Consider the following 23613-nt stretch of genomic DNA (forward strand, 5'->3'; position numbering starts at 1 on the left):
AAAGAGTTTCCTATGATGAGAGGTGAGTAAATTGGGCCTATACTCTCTGGGGTTTAGAAGAATGTAAGGTGATCTCATTGAAAAATGCAAGATTGTGAAGGGGCTCGATAGGGTAGATGCTGAGAGGTTGTTTCCCCTGCCTAGGGATTATGGGGTCACAGTCTCAGGGTAAGGGGGCAATCATTTAGGACTGAAATGAGGAGAAGTTTCTTCACTCAAAGAGCTGTGAATCTTTAGAATTGTGGATGCTCCATTGTTGAATATATTTAAGGCTGAGATAGACACATTGGTGGTCTCTCAGGGCATGAAGGGATATGGGAAGCAGGCGATAAGTGGAGTTGAGCCAAAGATCCGCCAGAGTCATATTGAATGGCTTGACAGGTCTGCTCCTGCTTCTATTTCATATGTTACTCACCTTTCCTACCCTTATGAGGTCATTGAACATCTCAGGGCACTGTATCCAGGTTTGAGAGACCACACTCCTGCTCACTTCCCCGGCCACACCTGCTTGAGAGGCTGGCCATTTCTTCCTTGTCCGCAGGTAACAGTCCCTCAGACCCCTAGCATGACCTCCAGGGAAGAGTCAAAGACCTGGCAAAGGCCGTAGTAAAGCCTTCAGACAAAGCATATGGGTTTAATGACCTCCTACTACCTGCCCCACCCTCTATATAGATCTATTTTACTAAAATACCTCCTATTATGCTTGGACAAGTAGTACGGACAGCTTCACCCAAAACTGCTGTATTAGTGGCGCCTTTTTGTAAGAAGACTTAAAAGACATAAAGGTGCTTTATAAATAAGTTTCTCTAAACATTTCATAGATGATTAATTACTTTGAAGTGCACTGAGTTTTTATGTATAGAAGTGTAACAGAAGATTCCACAAAAAATAATGAATGAGCAATTAATCTGTTTTTATTATTGGTGGAGGGAGGAATGTTTATCAGCACACCAAGAGAACATCCTGTTCTTTAAATAGCCTCAAAGGATTTTTAATTTTTACGGGAATAGGCATTCTTAGCCTCAGTTTAACAGCTGCAAAGTTTGTCATCTCTAACAATGAAGTAGAGTGCTAACCCAGGTTATGTGCTCAAGCCCTTGAGTGTAGCTTGTATCGGCAGTTTTCTGATTCCAAGCCAGCAGGAGATAATTTGGGAAAATCTGATGCACCAAACAAATGCACTCAGCTACGGGTAGGATTAAATAAATAAATGTTGTTTTCATGCCACCTAGCATTTTAGGATCTACTAGGTGAAATCAGGGTGAGTGGGATTTGTTGTCTTGATCATCTCAGAAGGATGGTATTTTCTAATTGACATTGGCACAATCTGGGAATTCTAATCTATAAGAAGCATTTTGAATAATAGGAGTGGGAAAAGATACCCAGAAATGCTCCATGGTGCTTGGCTACTTCAAGTTATCTAAATCTATCTTTAAATACAGTCATGCATTTTGCATGTTTTCAGTACACCTCAGGCACCACAAACTTGTGACACACCTGAATATGCAAAGCATGTTTCAGATTCACAGCTGATTGGCTAGAACATCACATTTACAAAATAACATTCCTGGAACATAATGATGGTGAAGTAGCAAACAGGAATGAAAAATACCAATCAAGAACAGGCAGTCAATAATTAACTGCTAATAATTTATCTGGCAAAGAGCCAAAGGTAAACCAATAAAATTATTCTTAAATACTTCTTATAAATTAAAATTCCCAGAATATCCCATGGACAATTAGAAAACGTCACCCTTCTGAGTTGATCAAACACCACCAGATTTTGAAGTTGGGAGCATACAACTCAGGAAGACGTTTCAGATTCAGAGCAAGATGACAGTTCAGTGTGTGTCAGGACTAGTTGTTTGTAAGTCCGATTGGAACTTATAGAGCTATGGAAAAGGCTTGAGATCTGACAGTGCTATATGCCCGGAAGCCATTATTGGGACTGAGGTATTTGTGATTTTTCTTTTTGAATTAAAATATCAAAAGAATAGTACAGCATGAACATTTGAACTTTACCTGAAGTAAACTTGACAGGAAAACAATGCAATTAACTATATTCGAGATCGAATTAATTCACTGCAGCATGCGAATATGCAGTTATTTTTTTAATTGTGATATGTGAGGCGAATCATCTTTAAAAAATCTAGTGCTATTTACACACTTTGGGGTTCAATTTCCATGAGGGTTCTCCTGATCATCTTCCGTAAATTTAGTTGGCAGTTCCATGGATACCTCGGAGAAGTACAGTTTATGTGAAGTTGCAGCGGACGATTGAGAAATACCCTGCACAGATTCAACCTCACTGTATATTCATTTTTATCTATAAACAAAGCTATGGAGATCTACGAATACCTACTCCTGTTAATTCAAACACATTTCAGGTCAAAAAATTCAATTAACATAATCTTAATAAAGCAAGTAAGAAACAATTAATTAAGAAATAAGTCTGGGGTAAGTATGCTCATATGTAAAGTTTTGCCTTAGCATGTGTTTATCGTGCATGCAAAACATCCATCACAGAAAAATCTATATTGCCTCAAATTTCTCAGGAACAAATCAAAAATGGCTACTTCACTGTGTCTGAGTATAGACATCAGAACCTCTGCCCAAATCCTTTCATCTTCCTAATGTGTAGCAGATCTTCTGTGTCCTTATTCATAGCAAATCAGATAAGATATTGTTTTATCGTGAAGTGAGTATTGTACCATGTAATGCTCAATTTATACAGATTGTAATAATCTCTCTTGGTACACAATAAATCAAGAATAATGCTGTTTTATAGAATAAGGCAGGAACATTATAAGAGGTAAAATAGGACACAGGCATTTTTAAGGCCAGAAGTTATAATTGATCTATTATTGTAATAATAGGTTAGGTTACTTGAAGGTCAAGTTGCATATAAGATCCTATTCCTTCTATCTTCCTTTTATTTTAGTCCTCTGCCCTGTCACTTCCTTTTTCTCTTGCCTAGTCATACTACATTCCAATTCTTCCCTCTTTGGCTACTTTGCCTGCAACCCCAATCCATCACTACTCCTCTATATTCCTACTTTTCCACTGTTAGAGGCTTAAATTGCCCTCCTTGAATCCCTCTCCAAAGTACCATCAAGGCATGTGTCACTGCTCCTTTACAAAGAATTACCTCAACTGTCCATACTCCTCTCTCAACAAATTTCCTGCCCAAGCACTTGTTGGGGGAGAACCTTGTTAACCTCCTTTGCAACCCATGCTACCTCCTTGGATTCTGCCTAGTAGATTAATCACAGCACCCCCTCCATATTTTTCTGCAGAATGCTCATTCACTCATGAATAAAGTCCCTGCCATCCATGACCTTATTATGTGTCATTTCATTGATTTGCTGACTTTCACTGAAATATAGTTTACAAGTGGTAAAATTTGCCCCTTTATCCTGGCTATACTTTATATCAGCTGCCCATCCAAAATATGTTACTTTATTACCCAGTCACACATTGAATTCTCTCCCTACTCTCCTGGAACCTTTTACTCCTTCAACCACCTCACCTTGTCCAACCTTTCTCACCTCTCCTTCAAAAATCCTTATTTTTTTTACTGTCCTCCAACCCCCATCCAAAATCGTTACCCTTAATATCTTCCCTCTTTTTGTCCCTCAACCTCTGCAGCAATTAAATCTCCATTCTTAGTGACTACACATCATATTTACAAATTAGCTCTCCTGGCTGTCTCCTTTGAATTCACTTCCCTCTTGCCCTTTCTAAATCTCTCTCTCCATATACATTTTTGTATTGAAATTCACGTTTACTCCTTCAACCTCATTATCTCCTGATGCCTCTCTGCTCCCATGATCTAGGCCATTGACAAGACTATCTCCAACCTCTTCCATGTATTGCTCACTAAACATATCCTTTTACTCCCTTCCAACCCTACTATCTTCTCAGTCCATCTCTGGAAAACAAAACTCTTCCTCAAATCACCTACAACTGTACTTTCCAACTCCCAACTGTTTAGCCTTTGGCCTTTCCATTCTGCATGATACTTGTGCAGTTATTGATCTGCTGAACCATTCTGTCACCTTAACCTTTGATAGCCATGTCACCAGTAATACCCTTACTCTCGCCCAACCTGGTCATTACCTCTGATATGGCCCCAAAGCCCACAGTGCACAGACTTCAGCACATCTACTGGTTTAGCAATCAATCCCCAGATCCAGCTGGACCACCTTGAGTGCTGCACTATTCCAGGATCACCCTGGGAGCAAAAGAGACCCACAGCTTCTTTTCCCCACTACTCCTTAGCCTCCTTTCCTGTCCCTTCTCCACTCACCACCAAGTGGAGCAAAGAGCTCATGGACTTTTCCATCACTAAGGTTGAGATTATTCATTCAGCTGCCTCTGCTGTTACATTTTTCTGTTCCCTAATCTTGACACCACATCTTTTTCTAGCTTTTCGTCCATCTTTTTCAATGTCCCCTCTGAGTGCATCTCAACCATGAGGCCCACTTCCTGCTCTCTTGACCCCTTTGACACTGAACAGTGACCATCCAAATCCCCTCCCTAGTCCCCATGCAAATCACTATAAACAGTTACCTCCTCAAGTACGCACCCCTTCTATCAAAATCATCTTCATTACCGCCATCTCACAAAATCTATCCATGATCCCTCTACCCTTGTAAATAATCACGCAAGCTTCAATCTCCCTTTCCTTTTCAAAGTCCTTGAACATGTCACCACCCATCTTTCCCTCAAATTTCCTATTCAAATCCTCCAATTATTATTTTGCCCCTGCCAGAGCACTAAAATACCTAGCAAAGCCATAATTGAAATCCTCTGTGATCATGGTACATAATCCCTACTTATCCACAATCTCTCTGCAGGCTTTGACATTGTTGTCCATATCATCCTCCTCCTCCATGCCTCTCCTCTGACATCCATCTTAGTGAGACTACTTTTGCTTGCTTCCAGGCTTATCTATACAATCTTACAAAATCAGCTGTAATACCTTCTCTTCCTGCCCTCGCACCATTATTCCAGAGATGTCCATGGATCTATCCTTATCTCCCTGCTGTTCCTCACCTACCTGCTGGTACTTGGCGATATTATCTGTAGATATGGGGCCAGCTTCCACATGGATTCTGATGACACTTAAATCTTAAAACCACAATGTAAGATTGAAACTTGTTTTTGAATTCTTCCAATTTCACCTGAAAACATTGACATTTTCTTGAATTCAGTTCCATAGATTTTAGTTAACCTCCACTAGACCATTCTTGACAGTAATCGTTGGTAGGTTATTCCGTCGGAGGAAAAAAATCACAATGGAACCCCTATCCTTTCTTCACCTGATGTATACGCAACGTGTACTTCCAGCAGGGGTCAATAAATAGCAACTAGGAATATAAGGACTCGAAATGTCAACTCTTTTCTTCTCCGCCGATGCTGTCAGACCTGCTGAGTTTTTCCAGGTAATTCTGTTTTTGTTTTGGATTTCCAGCATCCGCAGTAGTTTTTTGTTTTTATAACTAGGAATATTCCCTGCCTTAACTTAGGCCATTGAGGTCAATTTTAGTGCCTCAAGTGCCACCCCAGCTGCAATTAGTTAACTCAACAGAGTTGGAACCTGGGACTTTTCTGTTCTATACATCTGTTACTAGAATACCAAGAGAACATTATTTGTGTGTTATGATTATACAATGAATTTTACACATTGCATATATTAAAAATGCATTCCAAAATTCTGGAAAATACATTATGAAAAGTACCCAAAGTAATATTCTATTGTGAGAGCACGATGCTGATCTCTTGGATAATGTACAATAGCTCCCTTCCTAACATTTCTGCTCCACTACCGTATGGTGCTGTCCAACAAGTCGGTCTTCCACACTGTCCGGCTCTCTCCTAAAGTAGTCTCCGCCAGCGGTGGGTGAACAACGGCTACAACGGTAGCCAATACTCCTCAGTTATGGACCTAATGAGGGGGACTCTGCTGGAATCTCCCCAACGATGGAGCGGACTCCCGCTAAGTGTCAAGCCTGGCAGCTCGCTGGAGGCTGCCTCCCAGCAGCAGGCCCGTTGGCCATTGGAGCTAAAGACTCCATGTCCCAACACAGGTAAGAAAGACTGTACCTACAACCTAAAATAATCTTGTGTCCCTATGGGCCTACCGGTCTCGGTCCGATTCATTCAGAAATTTTCTGTACATTTTTGAGGATGCCTCTATTTTGAGGCACGGCTTGTGCTCTCATTTCTGCCTGAGTCCCAGTGGGGCTGCCAGCCTCGGAAAGCTGTGGGTCCTCTGATTGGGCGTGCAGTCTCAGGAACCATCCTTGATTGGCTGCTTTCACATCTGCGGCCCAATTAGGAGAGTGCCTCCCGGAAGATCGTTCTGGAATGCACACTGCAGGTGTCGGGACCCGGACCCGCAAATGGTCCTGACTCCGAATGCTTTGCCTTCCTGATGATAAATACAGTAATTTCATGTTGTAAATTGAACACTAGAGACACTCCTGGTGGGTGCAAACATACATTTACACACCTGATTGTATTAAAGGGAATTGTTAAAGGAAATATTTTAGACTCTAAAATAAAAAAAAAGCCATTATGTTATCCCACTAATTGTGTGTTCATCAAGCATAACGCCTGTGGTTGTGAGGAATGCATCAGCATTAGTGGAATGAGGAAAGCTGTATCCGACAAGAGGCCTGTTGGAGAGTTATCTTCAAGTCGAACCATCAGTGAATAAATCACAGAAAGTAAAGGAGGCAGCAGGATCTCAGTCCCCAGTAGCTACAGACCTACAAGGTGAATTGGATAGCTCCCCCCGAAATTAGCTCTGGGATTGCGATGTATGATTAGCTCGTGCCCATTCAATGTAATGTATGCCCATTGCGATGATTTCTGCATGCTGCCAGTGCTGACCACATTGTTGATTGGTTGCATGCATCAGCAGAGGACCCAAAGTTGTAACTTGTCAGCTGTATTTGACACTAGTCTGCTCCTCTTAAAGAGGAGGTGGATTGTGGCTGGAGCAGATCTTGGGAGTCCTTTGTGAACTGAATCCGACCTAGAAAAGACTGAAGAGTGCCTGAACATGGGAGAGTGGGTACCAAGATTTTCCAACCCTGCGTTAGAAGATTTGGTACAAGTGGAAAGGAGGAGATTACAGGAGGATATAGACAGGCTGGTCAGATGGGCTGATCAGCGGCAATTGGAATTTAATCCAGATAAGTGTGAGGTGATGCACTTGGGTAGGACAAACAAGGCACGGGAATACACGATGAATGGTAGGACCCTGGGTAGTACTGAGGATCAGAGGGACCTTGGTGTACATGTCCACCGGTCCCTTAAGGTAGTGGGACAGGTAGATAAGGTGGTTAAGAAGGCATATGGGATACTTGCCTTTATTAGCCAAGACATAGAATATAAGAGCAGGGAGGTTATGCTGGAACTGTATAAAACGCTGGTTAGGCCACAGCTAGAGTATTGCGTGCAGTTCTGGAATCTGCATTATAGGAAGGATGTGATTGCACTAGAGGGAGCGCAGAGGAGATTTACCAGGCTGTTGCCTGGGCTGGAGAGTTTTAGTTATGAGGAGAGATTGGATAGACTGGGGTTATTTTACCCTGGAGCAGAGGAGATTGAGGGGGGACATGATTGAAGTGTATAAAATTATGAGGGGCATAGATAGGGTAGACAGGGAGGTACTTTTTCCTTTGGTGGAGGGATCAATAACCAGGGAGCATAGATTTAAGGGGCAGGAGGTTTAGAGGGGATGTGAGGAAGAATTTTTTCACCCAGAGGGTGGTGGGAATCTGCAACTCACTGCTTGAAAGGGTGGTAGAGGCAGAAACCCTCATAACATTTAAGAAGTATTTGGATGTGCACTTGCGATGCCATGGCATACAAGGCTATGGGCCTAGTGCTGGAAAATGGGATTAGAATAATTAGATACTTGTTTGACCGGCGCAGACTCGATGGGCCGAAGGGCCTTTTACTGTGCTGTAGACCTCTATGACTCTATGAGAGATGTCTTGTATACTCAGGGGAGAGGGGGGTGCAGGAAACCCTCCAACCACGTGGTGCAAAGGCAGTAGGAGCAGATAGCTGTGGAGGGTGATGCCAGGAGTTTAGCCCCAAGAACCTGGATGCAGTGTCGCAAGAAGTTTATTGACCTCACACAAGTGGTCTAAGTGAGTAAACGCATCTTCAAATGCAATATCCTACCATTAGCCTCAGCCATTACTCAAATCCTCCCACGACTCAACAACCCAACAATCTATCAGTCAGAACTCTTACTAACATTCACCTCATTCTCACACGTTTAGCACTGTCGCAAGCCTCACACACACACCTCACAGCTTGCACACAGCTGGCTATTAAACCAGGACACCCTGATCACACAAATAGATAGCACTACATACACATCCCTTTCTCTGGCAGGAGAAGGTGACATACAACCTGAGGCAGCAGGAACTAAATAAAGGGCACTGCATTTTCCTGCTCCTAATTCTTGTGTTCTTGTGTGCATTTTCTAACCCTGATGGAGGAGATAGTGCTGGCCATTAACAGCCATTGCTGTTGTCATGGTCAGCTATAGTGTTGATTTCAGTGAGGATGTCGCTACTCTCATACTCAGTCCTCCTTCTCACTTACTACTTGCCCCATATACCACAATTATCTTCTGATTTACAAACTGTGGATGGTGTAGGCATGAACCTCTTGATTTCCTCCCTCCACTCACCACAATCTTACCCTTATCCCTTACTCCTTTCAGATACCCAAGAACTACAATATGGCCAGGCACTGAGGGAAGAACAAGGAGATAGTGATGATGAATACACACCGGCTGTTGATTTCACACTTGCAGCCAGTCACACACTGTGCATAATTTAGAGAATAGCATAGAGGTGGGATCTGAACAATGTGAGACACTGGGCACAAGTGTGCTGCAGCCAAGGCAAGGATAGCACAGGTGCTAGCTCCTTGAAGGGCAAGGTTGCATATGAGTTTTGCTGTGGAGGACTCCCATGAGGACTTTAGTGCTCCAGGTTACATTGGGAAGCTTGTTAAAAAGCCTGTGTTCAAGGAACGTGGAGGAGTCTGGCATCAAATTGGATTCAAGCTTGGGGCTCATTCTTTCCAGCATGGAACTGGTGGCTAATTCCAACAGCACAGATGTCACAAGGATGATGCAGTGTCTGATGGCTAATGCCTCAGGTTTCTTTGCTGCACAAGCAGCTTCCACCTAAAATCTGAGTGCTGCAGGGGAAGCTCAGACTGCTGCCATCACAGCTGCGGACACCAGTGTTTAAAGTGGCTTATAGGCGTCACAGCAATCCAGCAATCTGTCCTCCACATGGGGCACTGATAGTAGTTCCATGGAGTATGGATGGACTGTCTTCTTTCACGAATACGGTATTTTGGCTTCCAACACTGCCACTCCATCAGTGCCCTTGCTGTTGCCTGTCAGCCAACCCAGGCTGCTGCCACCCATGCCATGTGTTAAAGTCTGAAGGTGGGCCTCCAAGGCCCAGAGCTGCTTCAATTCAGCCTCCAAAGGCATCTGCAGTCTCCTCAACTGAAAGTGAGCAGTCTTCCATTGGCCATACAACTGTCACTGGGACTATAGCATTTGGCCAACAACGACTTATATTTACATAGCACCCTTAACATAATGAAGAGTCTCAAGGCACTTTACTGGGGCATTATAAAGCAAAATTTGGCACTGAGCTACAAAAGCCGATGTTAGGGGAGATAACCAAAAGCTTAATCAAAGAGATAGGTTTTAAGGAGGATCTTAAAGGAGGAAGGAAAGACTTCAGTTTATATAGTACCTTTCATGACCACCAGATATCCCAAAGTGCTTTACAGCCACTGAAATACTTTTGAAGTGTAGTCACTGTTGTAATGTAGAGAATGCGGCAGCAAATTTGCATGCAGTAAGCTCCTACAAACGGTAATGTGATAATAACCAGATAATCTGTTCTTTCGCGATTGTGATTGAGGGATAAATATTGGACAGAGTATCAGGGATAACTCTCCTGCTCTTCTTCAAAATAATGTCATGGATCTTTACATCACCTGAGAGGGTAGTTGGGGCCTTGGTTTAACGTCTCATCCGAAAGATGGTACCTCCGACAGTGCAGTGCTCCCTCAGTACTGCACTGGAGTGTTAACTGTGATTTTTGTACTCAGGTCATGAGGCAGAATCATCTTAGGTTTACACTAAGTGCAGTAACAGGTATGAAAAACGACGTTTTACCCACCGGACACAATGACAGATTTTCACACCATATCATCCCCTTCTCAGCGCGTCCCACCTGATCAATAATGCATTCATGGGAAACAACCGGATCACTGGCAGGCGGTCTCCGATTTGAACGCCACGCCATTACCTTGCTGCTTCCTCACGCCGGGCGCCATATTTAAATTGCAGCCGCGCTCACAATTCCCAATGCCAATGGGAGGAGCACCACCCTCAAGATGAAGGTGTGGCAGGGCCTCCTGCACATGCAGTTGAAGATCCACAGCGAGCCGTCGCTTGTAGGTGCCTCACTAAACCCAGGGTCTATAGACGGCACTTGTCGTTCCTACAGATGAACAAGAACCAGTGTCGCTGAAGACTGCGTATGTCTAGGGAACTGGTTGGTCACTTTGCCACCTGCTGCAGGATTTGACACCATGGGGACTTGGAGAGCATCCACGGCCAGTGGCTGTGAAAGTGACAGCGGTGCTCAATTTTTACACCAGTGGTTCATTCTAGGGCTCCACAGATGACCTGTGCGGGATCTCACAAGCCTCCACCCACGAGTGCATCCAGGATATCGCAGGTGCCAATTTTGCAAAAGCACACAACTTTGTGCATTTCGACCGGGATTGGGCAAGCCAGGAAGCAAAAGCACTGGGATTGGCGGGGAGGGCGCTGGGTGCCTCGACTACACTCGTGGTGCTTGGATCTCTATGGCAACAAGCAATCCAGTTGCGAACCGCAAGGGCTTCTACTCACTGAATGTACAGCTGTTCTGCAACCACCACAAACGCATCCTGTAGGGAGCGCCCACGACTCTGAGCAGGTCTCAGATCCCTGACATTTTCCAGGGTGCACAGAGCCTGCAAGGTTGGCTCCTCAGGGATGAAGGCTGCCCACAAAGGATGTGGCTAATGACATCCGTGCGACGGCCACAGACTGCAGCAGCGAGATGGTAGAATGAGGCTCATGCCACAGCCCAGACTTTGGTGGAGCAATCGATTGGCATATTGAAAATGAGGTTCTGGTGCCTCAATAGCTCTGGTGGAGCAATGCAGTACAGTCCCCAGAGGATTTTCACACATCATCGTAGCTTGCTGTGCGTTACACAAGCTGATGAGAGGACCTGTCTGAGGAGGAGATGGAAGAGGTGCACTTCTCCTCTGTGAAGGGGATGAGGGTGATAAGTTCCTGGAAGGCGAGGATGCTGGCGATGAGGCCATCACACTGGACAGACGAGGCAGGCACGCTCGTGAGGCCCTAATAGCTGCAAGTTTCGTGGAAGGTGATGACAAGATGCAGTGACGACAGTCCTGACATCCTCACCTTGCATCTATGAACATTTGAATCCTCTGTGGCTGATGGCAGCGCACATACCCTCAGTGCTCAGGCTCATGTCATGGAGCCGCAGTGGAAGCCCTAACAGTTACAAGATTCCAGGAGGATGATGATGGCATGCAGTGGGGATACTCCAGATATCTTCACATTGCCTCTATGAACATCTGACTCCTGTCTAGCTGATGGCAGCTCGCTTGCACTCTGTGATCAGCGTCATATCATGGAGACGCAGCCGTGAAAGTACACCTGACCCTTTGGCAGCCTTCATCACAAGTACCCTTCATGACTACACCATCGCCGGACACAGATGCTGAAGAGATGCGGGCCCAGCCGCACCTCAAACGTGCTGAGAGCACATAGAGAGGATGACAGAACTCTGTAAAGCCTGCCCACAGCATTCTGGCAGCAATGGCAAGCACCATCGAGGTGCAGGCATCACTGTGTCCAGTGAATGTGAAGCCAGACCATCACTTTGCTCTTAAGGTTACACACTGCACAGTGAAGTAGGCCCTGGACTGAGATACTTGCCTTTATCTTATGCAGGAATCAAGGCTCCACATCTAAATGACACGAACACTGCTCATCATAACAAGGAACCATAGACAAGGAAACATTCTTGGGAGTTTATTTACACAAGTGAGCATTATGTACAAGTGATTAACATCTGTGTCCATGCAGTGCAACTACATCTTCTTAAGCTTCCTAACCCTGCTGCTAAATCTTGGTGCTCCCTGACATCCACAGCGGAGGTGGAGGCAGCCTGCTGACTGCTATGTCCTGTCTGTGATGATCTTGGTGGGTGTCCTTGAGGGCCCCGGCCTGCTTTGAGTATCCTACTCTGGGCCAAGTGCACTGTCCTCGGCCTGTGGAGCTGGAGATGATGGGGTCACAGGAGAAAGGGATTTGGATCAGCCGGACATTCCCGAAGCCACCTGGGTGAATGGCCCTGGAGCTTTCAAGCTGCTGGTCTTCCGCCCTATAGGTGCCCAACAGCCTCTAGCTGATTCCTTGAGGAGAAGGGGAAGCTGGAGTGAGATCGAGCTGCCCTGCACTCCTCTTGTGTTGATACGTTTGGAGGCCAACTATGGTGTCAGTGATGGAGTTCAGCCCATACAGCAGTGCAGAACCGATGTCCTAGACCATGGTTTCCATGAAGGTCGCCATTCTGCCAGTGTTGACCTCGGTGCATCAGCATCACGGCGCGATCACCTCAGCCGGAAGGCGGTCAGATTCCTTCATCGTCCCTTGCAATCTGAGGAGTGCACCAGATCTCCCTTCTTGATGTTCCCATGATTGTCTTTGCTGCTCCAACAACTGATTGAGGACTGAGTCCAGAGGCTCATCATCTGACTCAGGATGCAGCAGATTCCTTGCCTCCAGCAATCCCCCAAGTGCTGGTGACCTCAGATGTCCCTGCCTCTGCCTGCCGTAGAACAGATTGTGTGATGTGCTCACCAGATTGTGACCCAGAGGCTGCTCTACATCTAGGTCCCACCGAGGTGTGTGTGTCGCTGCACTGGTGGAGGGTGTGGGTGAGCGCTGTGACTGGTCTTCAATGGTGCTGCCCTCAGGGTTCTCATCCGAAGTGCACTTGGTGCTGAAGTCAAGGTCAAGGTTGCCTGAGGGCAGCGTATCAGATGTGCCATGGAAAGAAAGTGGAGATTATTAGTGCTTGGCAGCCGCATTACACACAGAACAGTGGACTCAGAGTATCGTTGACAGAGGGATGAACTGGTGCAGGATCCTTACGTGGATGCTTGCCACCGACCTCACCGTTGCCGCAGAAACAGTCCACATCCTCTCCGGTCAGCTCCAATATACAACTCTTGAACGGAGTGAGGGCCTTGATGTCTGGCACTCCACCCCTGGTCTGGGACCTCTCCCGATTGTGCATGACCTTGTCCTGCATAAAGACAGATGGAGAGAGTTTGGGCAAGGTGCATGCCAGGCCAAATGTGAAGGATGCCAGGTGTGCATGTGTGCTGCGTGGAGCCATGGATGGGTGAGGAGGCAATCTCCAGAGTAAATGAGGCCAGATGGAGATATGAGGGTGTGTGTGAGAGAGTAAGTGGTGATGTTCCTTGAGCTGGCAGTGAGTGAGATTCCAGTGAATTTGCGATGGGCTTTTGAGTGGGTGAGTTGAGAGTGATGAGATGGCTAACTTACCTTGGTGGTACAGATGAGATCATTTATCCTTTTTCTGCACTAGATGGCTGACCTCTTGCGTGCAGCGTTGGCACTGACCACCGCTGCCACTGCCTCCCAAGCCAGAGTGCTGAGACTGATGGGCCTCCTGCAGCCAGAGCGGGGATAGAGGACATCACGGCAGGGCTCCACTTTGTCCAAAATTCATCCCAGGGATGCGTGACTGATTTGGGGGGGCTGCACTCTTCTTGGCTTTTGGGGCCATATCTTCACTGGAGCAGTCCTGGACTGCAAGCATTGAAAAATGTGCGCATGGCTGCAGTTTAAATATGGTGTCCGGAGTGAGGAAGCGACAAGGTAAAACATGGCAAGCAAATCGGAGGCCGCCAGCTAGTGAGACGGTGTTTCCCGTAACTAAAGAGAAGTAGGAATGTGATGGATTTTATACTGTTTAAGAGGGGGTGGAGAAGGTGGAGCAAGATAGGTCAGGGCTAGGTGGGAGCTAAGGAGAGATTGACAAATATGTCATGGACACAAGACAAAGGGAGTGTTAACGGTAATGGTAAAAACTAAAGAAGGTGCTGATAGTGGCACAAAGGAAAGAGCAGAATGTGTTAAAAGCAGAACAAGGGTCAGTGGTCTGTAAAAGCACAACATAGAAACCAGTGACAGATGACTCTGTGGGGTGGGGGAGGGGTGGTTTGAGGGGTTTGGGGAAAAAGGATAAAAAAACTAAAAATAAATAAATAATGAAAATAAAAAGTAAAATTAAAAAAAAACAATTGGATTTCAAAAAGGGGGTAACAATGGAGGAGAGAGTTCATGGTCTGAAGTTATTGAACTCAGTGATAATTCTAGAAGGCTGTAAAGTGCCTAATTGAAAGATGAGGTGCAGTTCCTTCAGTTTGCTTGGGCTTCACTGGAACATTGCAGCAGGTCGAAAACAGACATGCGGGCATGAGAGCAAGATGGTGCGTTGAAATAGCAAGTGACAGGAAGATCTGGGTCATGCTTGCAGACTGAGCGAAGGTATGCTGCAAAGCGCCCACCCAGTCTGTATTTAGCCTCCCCGTTGTAGAGGAGTCCGCATTGGGAGCAGCGAATACATAAGACCAAATTGAAGGAGTCAAAACGGACTTGAAACATTAACACTGTTTCTCTCCACAGACCTGCTGAGTTTTTCCAGCAGTCTTTATTTCAGATTTCCAGTATCTGCAGCAATTTGCTTTCATCATTTGTATCCATTGCCCCACATCAAATACTTTATAATCACTTGGAACTGTCAATCAAACTGTGAACTGACAGGCACCCCACTGTGATAACAAGTTGTGAGATCAGTCATGCAACACAAATCCTATAATGATAACCCTTGGGCATATCTCAACAGACAGAGTGAAATAGCAAGCACTGATTTGTTTTAAAACTGCAGACTTTGTGCAAAGATTTAAAGGGCAGGAGATTTAAATGTATTGGCAACTTGACAGTTCCAAGAGGATTTTAGTGCTTTGAGAGCTTGGCAGTTCCAAGGGGATTTAAGTGCCTCGACAGCTTGACAATTCCAATGAGTTATCCACTTTTTATGCACACTCATGTCTGTTTTTAACAATCCCAAAGCACATGCCCTCTCCCAAAGGGCACCTTACCTTTCTCAAAGGTGTCCATGCACCTATCCAAAAGGGTACCCTACTTCTCTAGAGAACGCCATTAAGTTTAGACCTACTGAAAAGTGTAAAGCCCACAAATCATGTTTTGGACATTCCACTAACGAAAATTAGCTCTATTTGAAGGCAGCTTCACTTTTGCATGTGCAACTACTTCCGTGAACCAAAGACGTACAAACAACAACCCATCCCCATCTCAACCCCACACCCTCCCCCTTCCCCAACTAAAATGTGTGGCTCAGTGCGGGACTGCCGGAATCGGGGCTTCAGTACCAATTTGACTAAGACAGAATGAGAAAGAGAGTGTGCATGTGAGAGAGAGGGAAAGTGAGAGGAGCGTGTGTGTGAGACAGAGAGAGAGAGAGAGAGAGAGAGAGAAAGAGTGTGCGAGAGAGAGAGACTGTGTGGCCTTAATTTTTCGTTCGTTGGATGTGAGCGCTCGGCAGGCCCGGAAGCAGATGGGAAATGGGCCTCTGGCTGCAATTGACCCCCAACTGTGATTTCACGCTGGCTGGTCAATTAATGGCCAGCCAGTGTGAAATGCGAGCTGAGAGATGCTCAGCGCTGCTGGGGTGAAGGCGGGAAGATGGTGGGCACACGACCTAACCGAGGGTGTGGGTGAGCACTTCTAGCGAGCTTCCCTAAGGCAGACAGCTGCCCTAGGGAGCTGCAGACCTCCATAGAATAAAGGAATGACAAAAATGCTGCAAAATACGTCCATGTAGCACAATCAAGCACTGAAAGCACACCTCATAAAAAATACAGTCCCCAGATATCTCTTTTAATTTTATTTCCCCGTGGAGATTTCATCCCACCCTGGATCGAGGTTTGAGCAAAAATGTGAATGCCACCTGGGAGAATGGCCTGTCCGCCAACCGTAAATGTGGATGGGCCACGTAAAATCACTGTTAGTTGCATCATTAATGGGCTTAATTGCCCACTTAATTGCGGCAGTCAGAAGCACATGTCAAGCGAGATATCACATGAGGGCGCGATGACAGCGGGACACTCACTCAGATTGAGCGCAGGATGGGCTCCAGGTTCTGCTCAAAGCCCTGTGCTGAGTTGTAGCCGGACTCCTCCATGGTCCTTGGCAGTTACTAAAGGCTCTCTGGCAAGCCTGCCAATGCAACAAGCATTTCCATGTGCAGGTCCATCAGTTTTTTCTTGTTCATCACCCCATCTAAGTCGTTACTTGAATTCTCTACAGCAGGACTGGTCTCCAACTTGATGCTACAGCACATGCATTATCCTTTCCCCTGGCCTTGCTGCAGCCTACTCATACTCAGTCTCTGTACTACCCTCCATCTAAGGTACGCACCAGAGACCAAAGAAAGTAACAAGAGAGGGTATCTTTAACTCGAGAGTAGTCATTGAAAGATACCTGGAAGTGCAAAACCCTGTGTAGGTATGCTTTATAGACCATGTGAAGGCATTTGATGGAGTCTACCATCAGAAAATAATGAAGTACTCAAACAAACTAGAAATTGACAGAAATGATAAAAAGATCATTTAGAATCTATTTTGGAATCAATCAGTAATGATGAGACTTGATAGCATCCCATCAAAAAAGGAGTGCATCAGGGATGTGTTACATCCCCAAAACTGTTCAACCTTTACACTGAAGCTATCTTCAGAGATATAGGTCTATGAGGTTGCAACATTGTTGGGTTGAACATCAACAATTTGAGATACGCAGATGACTGCAAGTCAGAAAAGGCACTATAGGAAGTTGTAAACAAAGTGAAAAGGAGCATGGAATATGGATTAAGAATGAATGTGAAGAAGACCAAGACAATGGTGATAAACAGAGACCTAACCCTGGAAGTTGAAATTGAAGTAAATGGACAAATCCTGGAACAAGTGAAAAGATGCACAAAGCTTGGGCAGATTATCATAGATGACAGGAGATGAGATTGAGAGATCTGAAGGAGAACTGAGATAGCAAGACCAGCTTTGTCAGAATGAAGGATGTGTTAACATCAAAGAAACTGAACTTGAATCTTAGAAAAAGAATGCGAGATTTAGTCATCTATGTCATATGCCTCGGAGACATGAACAACAAACAGACTATTGATAAGCTGACTGCATTCAAGATGTGGACATATAAGAGGATGTTTGTATATCTTACACAAACAGAAAGGCTAATGAGTAAATGCTGGAAATGGCTGGAGAAAAGAGGAAATTAGTGGATAATATCAATATTTTGGTCATATCATTAAAGCATATGGTAGACAGAAACAATTATTGGAAGGAAAAACTGATGAAAAAGTAGGAGAGGGAAACAGAGGAGAAAATGGATGATGGATATAATAGACTGCATACAGTTGATCTATGTGGAATGTGTACAGACAGACAGAGGTGGAGATCCATGGTAATCAACCTTCTGGGAAGATGGTGACACCAACAGATGAACAAAGGTATGCACAGTGCCAGTATCTGAGCTGGTAGCTGCAAGTGTCAGATCAAGTGACAGTGCTTCTTTCTTAGAGGTGTGCCCTTCCTCAGGGCCTTCATCTTCAGGCACCATTGATTGGCCTTGAGTATCTGAAAGCATAAATGCAGAAAGGGAGGATTGGGGCAGGGGGATGAGTGGAAAGCTGCAGCTTCATGGTCACACTACCTGCAGCTTGTGCTTCATGTCACATTGCAAGATGAGGGTATTGGATTTGCAGATGGTGTGTGAGGCAGGAACATGCTGTCAGCTTGGATGGCTTGAGCAATGCCAGTTACCGCAACCACAGTGATGGCCACACCAGTAATACAGTGAGGATATGCAGTCAAGCCTATACCCTGCCAATTCTTTGCTGCTGCCTCCTGTTACCTACTGCCTTTTCCTGCAAAAGAGAGGAAAGAGTGTCTGTGTGTGTGATGCAATGTGTTTAGATGATGTGCCTGTAGATGGAAGTGTGTGGATACTGTGAGATGTGGGTGTGAGGTTTGAAGCAGGGGTTAGTGTGTGACGGTTTAGGTAGAATATATGAATGTTAGGCATGAGTCCTGATTGCCAGAGGTTGCTGATGGTGGAGTGATGGGGGTGTGGTGCATTGAGCAGCTTGAGTGATTATTGAATGGTTGGTAGGAGACAGCAATTTGAGATGCATTCACTAAGCTTGATCACTGTGTGAGGTCATTGACCTTTTTTCCAGCACTGTATCCAGGTCCTTGGGGCCAGATTCCTGGCATTGACCTCTGTGGCTGCCTGCTCCAATTTCCTTCTAAGTACATGTCTGGAGGGCCTTCCAACACCTAATGCCTCTTTTCTACTTCCTGTACAAAGGGCTCGAGAGTTGTGTCTGATAAACTGTGAGCCCTGACACTGATCTGCTGTTCCATTGCTCTGGTTTCCTATGGAGACTCTCTCCCATGGGCTTCCAGCATTTGCAGTAGACAGAATGCACTTCCTCCCTTTAAGAGGTACAGGCTAGCTTTAAATGCTGCTAGCCTTGTACAAACCTGGGCCACCTACTGAGCATGCAGCATGTTTAGCACTGGAATGCAAACCACAATCATGGAAAAGAAGCATGAAGTTTGCATGCTGCCTGTATCATTTCCACCTGCGGTAATTGAGCGTGATAATCCCCATATCTGCTAACAGGCCTTATTGCATTTTTAGCCTGTTGTTTATTGAGAATGGGTTTGGTTAATTAATCAAACGAAGCACATTATTTTGAATTTATATATTCAGTTAAATAGTCTGTCTTTGAAACAATTCTGAGGCTTAAGGATTTTTATGTTGTTACATAGAAATGGCAGCACATGAACAGGCCATTCAGCCCGCCTATATGTCAAGAAAGTACAAGGGGAGAAAAACACGCCTCAACAATAATGCCCCTTGGGTTTGATTCCAGTATCAGACCTAGAGTTAAAGTTGTTTAAACTGAAGACCCACAAACTTCTGGGGGTTGATGTCACGGAAGGACAGATTACACATACCTCTGATGGAAAAATCTGACAGCACCGCACTGACCAGAAATCCAGCTGCCCCACAAAGATAATAGCCTGGGGGCTGCCTTAATTGATTTAGAGTGGGACTTCGCCCCCATCTGGGAAGAAGTCCCATCCTAGAGAGCTGCCAGCCAATCTAATTGGCAGACAGCTCTGTAGTCCCAGCAGTGCCAGAATTGAGTAGTGGTCACAGCTGGGACTACAAATAATCCTCAGAGAAGTGCCATGGATGCTGGAAAGCAGTGAAGTCTGGGGATTTTGGACAGGCCTGCAGACCTCAGTGAAGGGGTCAGTGGTGGGGGCTCCTGTTTTACAGGCCAGGGGGAACGCTTAAATCGGGGTATGATCTTAGGGGTGGGGGTGCCTCTGATGGGCACAGGGGATCCCCTAAAGAGTCCTCCCCTTCCTGCCTGACAGCAGCCCAGGCAGCGAAAGCTGCTGGGCTGCCCATCCTGCTTCTGCCTTACCCTGCCATTCCTATTATAGTGGCAGGGCTGGAATGATGCCCTTAAGTAGCCATTAATTGGCCATCAAGCACAGGTGGGCTGCCTGATGCCTTCCCCGTCCAGCGTAATATGGGACAGATTCAGAGGTGGCAGGCAGGCCATCGTTTTATTTTAGGAGCCAGTCCTTCAAATATGCTAGCGGGGTTGGGCATAAAATTCACCCCCTGGTGTTTATTCTCCACATAAACAAACCTCCTAACCGCATATTGACCTCTCTGTTTCCATATTCTTTTAATCCCTGTTTCATTAACCACTTTTCTAACCTATTCTTAAATCTTCACATGATTTCTGCTTTGATCACTAACTTTGGCAGTGAATTCCACAGCATCACAGCCCTTTGTTAAAATGTTTCTCCTGCTGTCTGTCCTGTGACCCTTACATTTGATTTTATCAATCACTCAAAATAGTCTGTTTTTATCTACTCAGCCATATCCCTTCATCATTTTCAACACTTTCAGCAAAGTTCTCCTCTGTTCTAAAGAAAACAGTGCCAAATTATCAAATCTTTCTTTCTATTTGTACTTCCTCATACCAGGCAGCAACCGAGTGAATCTGCAATGTGCTCTTTATCTATTGCCTCAACATACTCATTGTAGTGTGGAGCTTAAAACTGCACACACTACTCCAACTGTAGTCTTTCTAAAGCTTTACTTACATCTTAACTTTCTAACATTCTAAACCTCTTACCATAAAATCCAATATGCCATTATTTTTTTCGCTCTTAACAGGCAGAATCTTCCCGGTCCTGAAGAAGTGGGCTTGAAGGTGGAACTGGGAGCAAAAGTGGAAAAGATGGCATTGGGTTGATGGGCTGAAACTTCTGGGTGACCTTGCTAAAGACGACAGCTTGACAATATCAATGACATCTGCCACTTACCTGGCAGCAGTGGCTAGTCAATAATTTGCCAAATAAGAGCTAACAAAGGGGATGGGGAAGACTCAGTCGAGATCTTCCTGGTGTCAGAGCAACCACCTTGCCCCAATGATGGTACCGTGGGCAGAAAATGATGCTTTGGCCCTCGTTGGTTTGATATTTATGAATGTTTGTAAGCTCTCAGGGGCAGCCTCTGAATTGGTCTGCATCAGGTATCTGAACTATTTCAAAATTTGGCAATAATGTAGCCTTCTATTCTTTGTGTCACTGCAGAATGTCTGCTTTGTTCCATGAAGAGTGAAGGAAATAACCGTTACTCCAGGGTTTTCTTTAAGGCACAAGACATTAGATCCAACAGAATTTCCTTCCCTGAGAACTGGGTAATGCTACCATTTAGAACCAGTTGCTTGACCATATGAGATACCTGAGCATAACCCAATAATTTAAATGCTAGATCCATGGACCCTGAAATTGAATTTCGTCAGTCTTCCATACAATCTGTTAAAGTCCATGATATATTCCTCCTTGGAGTGGCCAACTTTTTCTGAAGTCTATCAAATTCTAATTGTGCCTCATAGGCATTTAACAGATGATCTTTCTTGTAGATTTCATCCAAGAACTCTGATAAAAAGCCCAAAGTTTCATCATTATCCAACTGACGGCCTCCAAATGCACAAAATACTTTACATCTGATTTTACTTCTTGTAGGAAGCAAGAAGGTCATATCTTGTTTTTTCTTAGGGAGAATAGAACTGATGTCCATATGTCCACTTCATTCTTCCACTGGTCAAATTGTTCAGATTCCGAGAACGTTAGAGGGTAATCATATCCCGACAATTTAAACTTGTTTTTTGCCATTTTCCACAATGGCTACCGGGATTTTATTTTTTATGTCTGATTTTTTTTCTCTTAGTTTCCACCCTTCGCTTTTGGCAACCATCCTCCGCCACAATGTTGTATTACAGAAAGCTAGGCAGATGGAACTGGAATTAATATTTATATAATCTTATCGGCTTTAGCTTACAGAGCTACACAGTACAAGCATGCACCTCCTAACCTAACCAACTCAGTTTCAATCTGTTCCTCTTTGTAAGAGCACAAGTGCTCAATTAATGCCCTCTACCTGCATATAATTAAACATAATTAATATTTGGACATTCAGTTAGATCATGGCTGGACTGTATCTTAACTCCATTTACCTGCCTTGAGCCTTAATGCCCTTCCCTAATAAAAATCTATCACTCTCAGTTTTGAAATTTTCAATTGACTTTTCATCAACAGCTTTTTGGAGGAGAGAATGCCAAATTTCCACTACCTTTGTGTAAAGAAGTGATTTCTGACATCACCCCTGAATGGACTAGCTGTAATTTTAAGATTATTTTCCTTTATGTTAAAGTCCCTTCACCAGAAGAGAAATTTTTTTCTCTATTCCTACCCTAACAAGTCCCTTAATCATCTTAAACACCACAATTAGATCACCCCTTAATTTTCTGCATTTAAGGGAGTACAAGCATAGTCTATGCAATTGATGTCCCCTGCTTCTTGTCCCTTCCACCAATAGGAACAGTTTATCGCTGTCTACTTTGTCCAGACCCCTTGTGATTTTGAACATGTCCATCAAATCTCCTCTCAACCTTCTCTAAGAAGAACAGCTCCATTTCTCCAAACTACCCACTTACCTGAAATCCCATGATTTGGAACCATTCTCATAAATCTTTTCTGCACCCTCATTAATGCCTTTGCCTCCTTTTCAAAGTTTTGTGTCCTTTTTATTCCATGGGCTTTAATTTTTCTGACAAATCTGTTATACGACACTTTATCAAATGCCTTTTGAAAGTCCATGTACACAACATCAACCACATTATCTTCTCTGTTACCTCATCAAAAAAACTCAATCAAGTTAGTTAAACATGATTTTCTCATAAAAGATCTGTGCTGGCATTCCTTAGTTAACCCACCTTTGTCCAAGTGACTGTTAACTTTGTCCTGAAAGATCAATTCTAAAGTCTTGCCCATTACCGGTGTTAAAATAACTGACCTGTAGTTGCTCATCTTATGCCTATGCCCTTTTTTGAACAAGGGTGTAACATTTGCAATTCTCCAGTCCACTGGCATTACTCCTGTATCTACGGAGGATGGGAAGATTATGGCAATTTCCACACTTAATTCCCTCAGTATCCTTTGAAGCATCTGATCTGGTCTTGGTGACATCAAATTTAAGTATAACCAGCTTAATACTTCAGCTTTTTTAATTTTTAGACCATCCATGTCTCAACTAACTCTTCTTTCACTATGAATTGGAAGAATTTTCTTCTTTGGTAAAGACAGATGCAAAGTACTTATTTAGTACCTCAACCATGTCCCCTGCCTCAATGCGTAAATCTTCTTTTTGGTCCATAATTGTTCAACTCCTCCTTTTACCATCCACTTAATACTTATATCCCTATAGACAACTTTTGGATTCATTTTTATGTTAGCTGCCAGTCTCTTCTCATACTGCCTCTTTGCTGCTCCTATTCCTTTTTTAATTTCCCCTCTAAACTTTCAATATTTAGCTAGTTCTCACTTGTAATGTCAACCTGACATCTGTCATAAGCCCCTTTTCCTACTTCATCTTACTCTTAACTCTTCTGTCATCCAGGGAGCTCTGGCTTTGCTTGTCATGCGTTTTCCCTTTGTTGGAATGCACCTTGAATATACCTAAAACATCTCCTCTTTAAAGACAACCCATTGTTCAGTCTCAGTTACAGTTTAGACTGCCAATCTTTGATTTCAATTTACCTGGGCCAGGTCCGTTCTCACCCCACCTCCAATTAATTATTGCTCCTTGTCCTTTTCCATAGCTAACCTAAACCTTATGATACTGATTGCTGTCCCTTCAATGTTCCCTGAGTGACACTTAATCCACTTGAC

The 23613-nt window shown here is 44.4% G+C and overlaps 1 protein-coding gene across 11 annotated transcripts in view; it reads left to right on the plus strand.

The window, feature by feature from the left end:
* Window positions 1-23613, plus strand: part of dlg3 (discs, large homolog 3 (Drosophila)) — a 693738-nt gene that overhangs the window by 575978 nt on the left and 94147 nt on the right. Inside the window, exon 1 of one of the 11 annotated variants that reach the window (XM_078547007.1) lies at window positions 1769-1953. The exons of the other annotated variants lie outside the window; for them this stretch is intronic. The gene's annotated coding sequence lies outside the window, so the exon portion shown is untranslated. Of the gene's footprint in view, window positions 1-1768; window positions 1954-23613 lie in introns of those variants that run through there. 11 annotated transcript variants of the gene reach the window in all.

The sequence above is a fragment of the Cetorhinus maximus genome, chromosome 8 (genome assembly GCF_964194155.1).
Source record: "Cetorhinus maximus chromosome 8, sCetMax3.hap1.1, whole genome shotgun sequence".
In the NCBI taxonomy this organism is placed as follows: domain Eukaryota; kingdom Metazoa; phylum Chordata; class Chondrichthyes; order Lamniformes; family Cetorhinidae; genus Cetorhinus; species Cetorhinus maximus.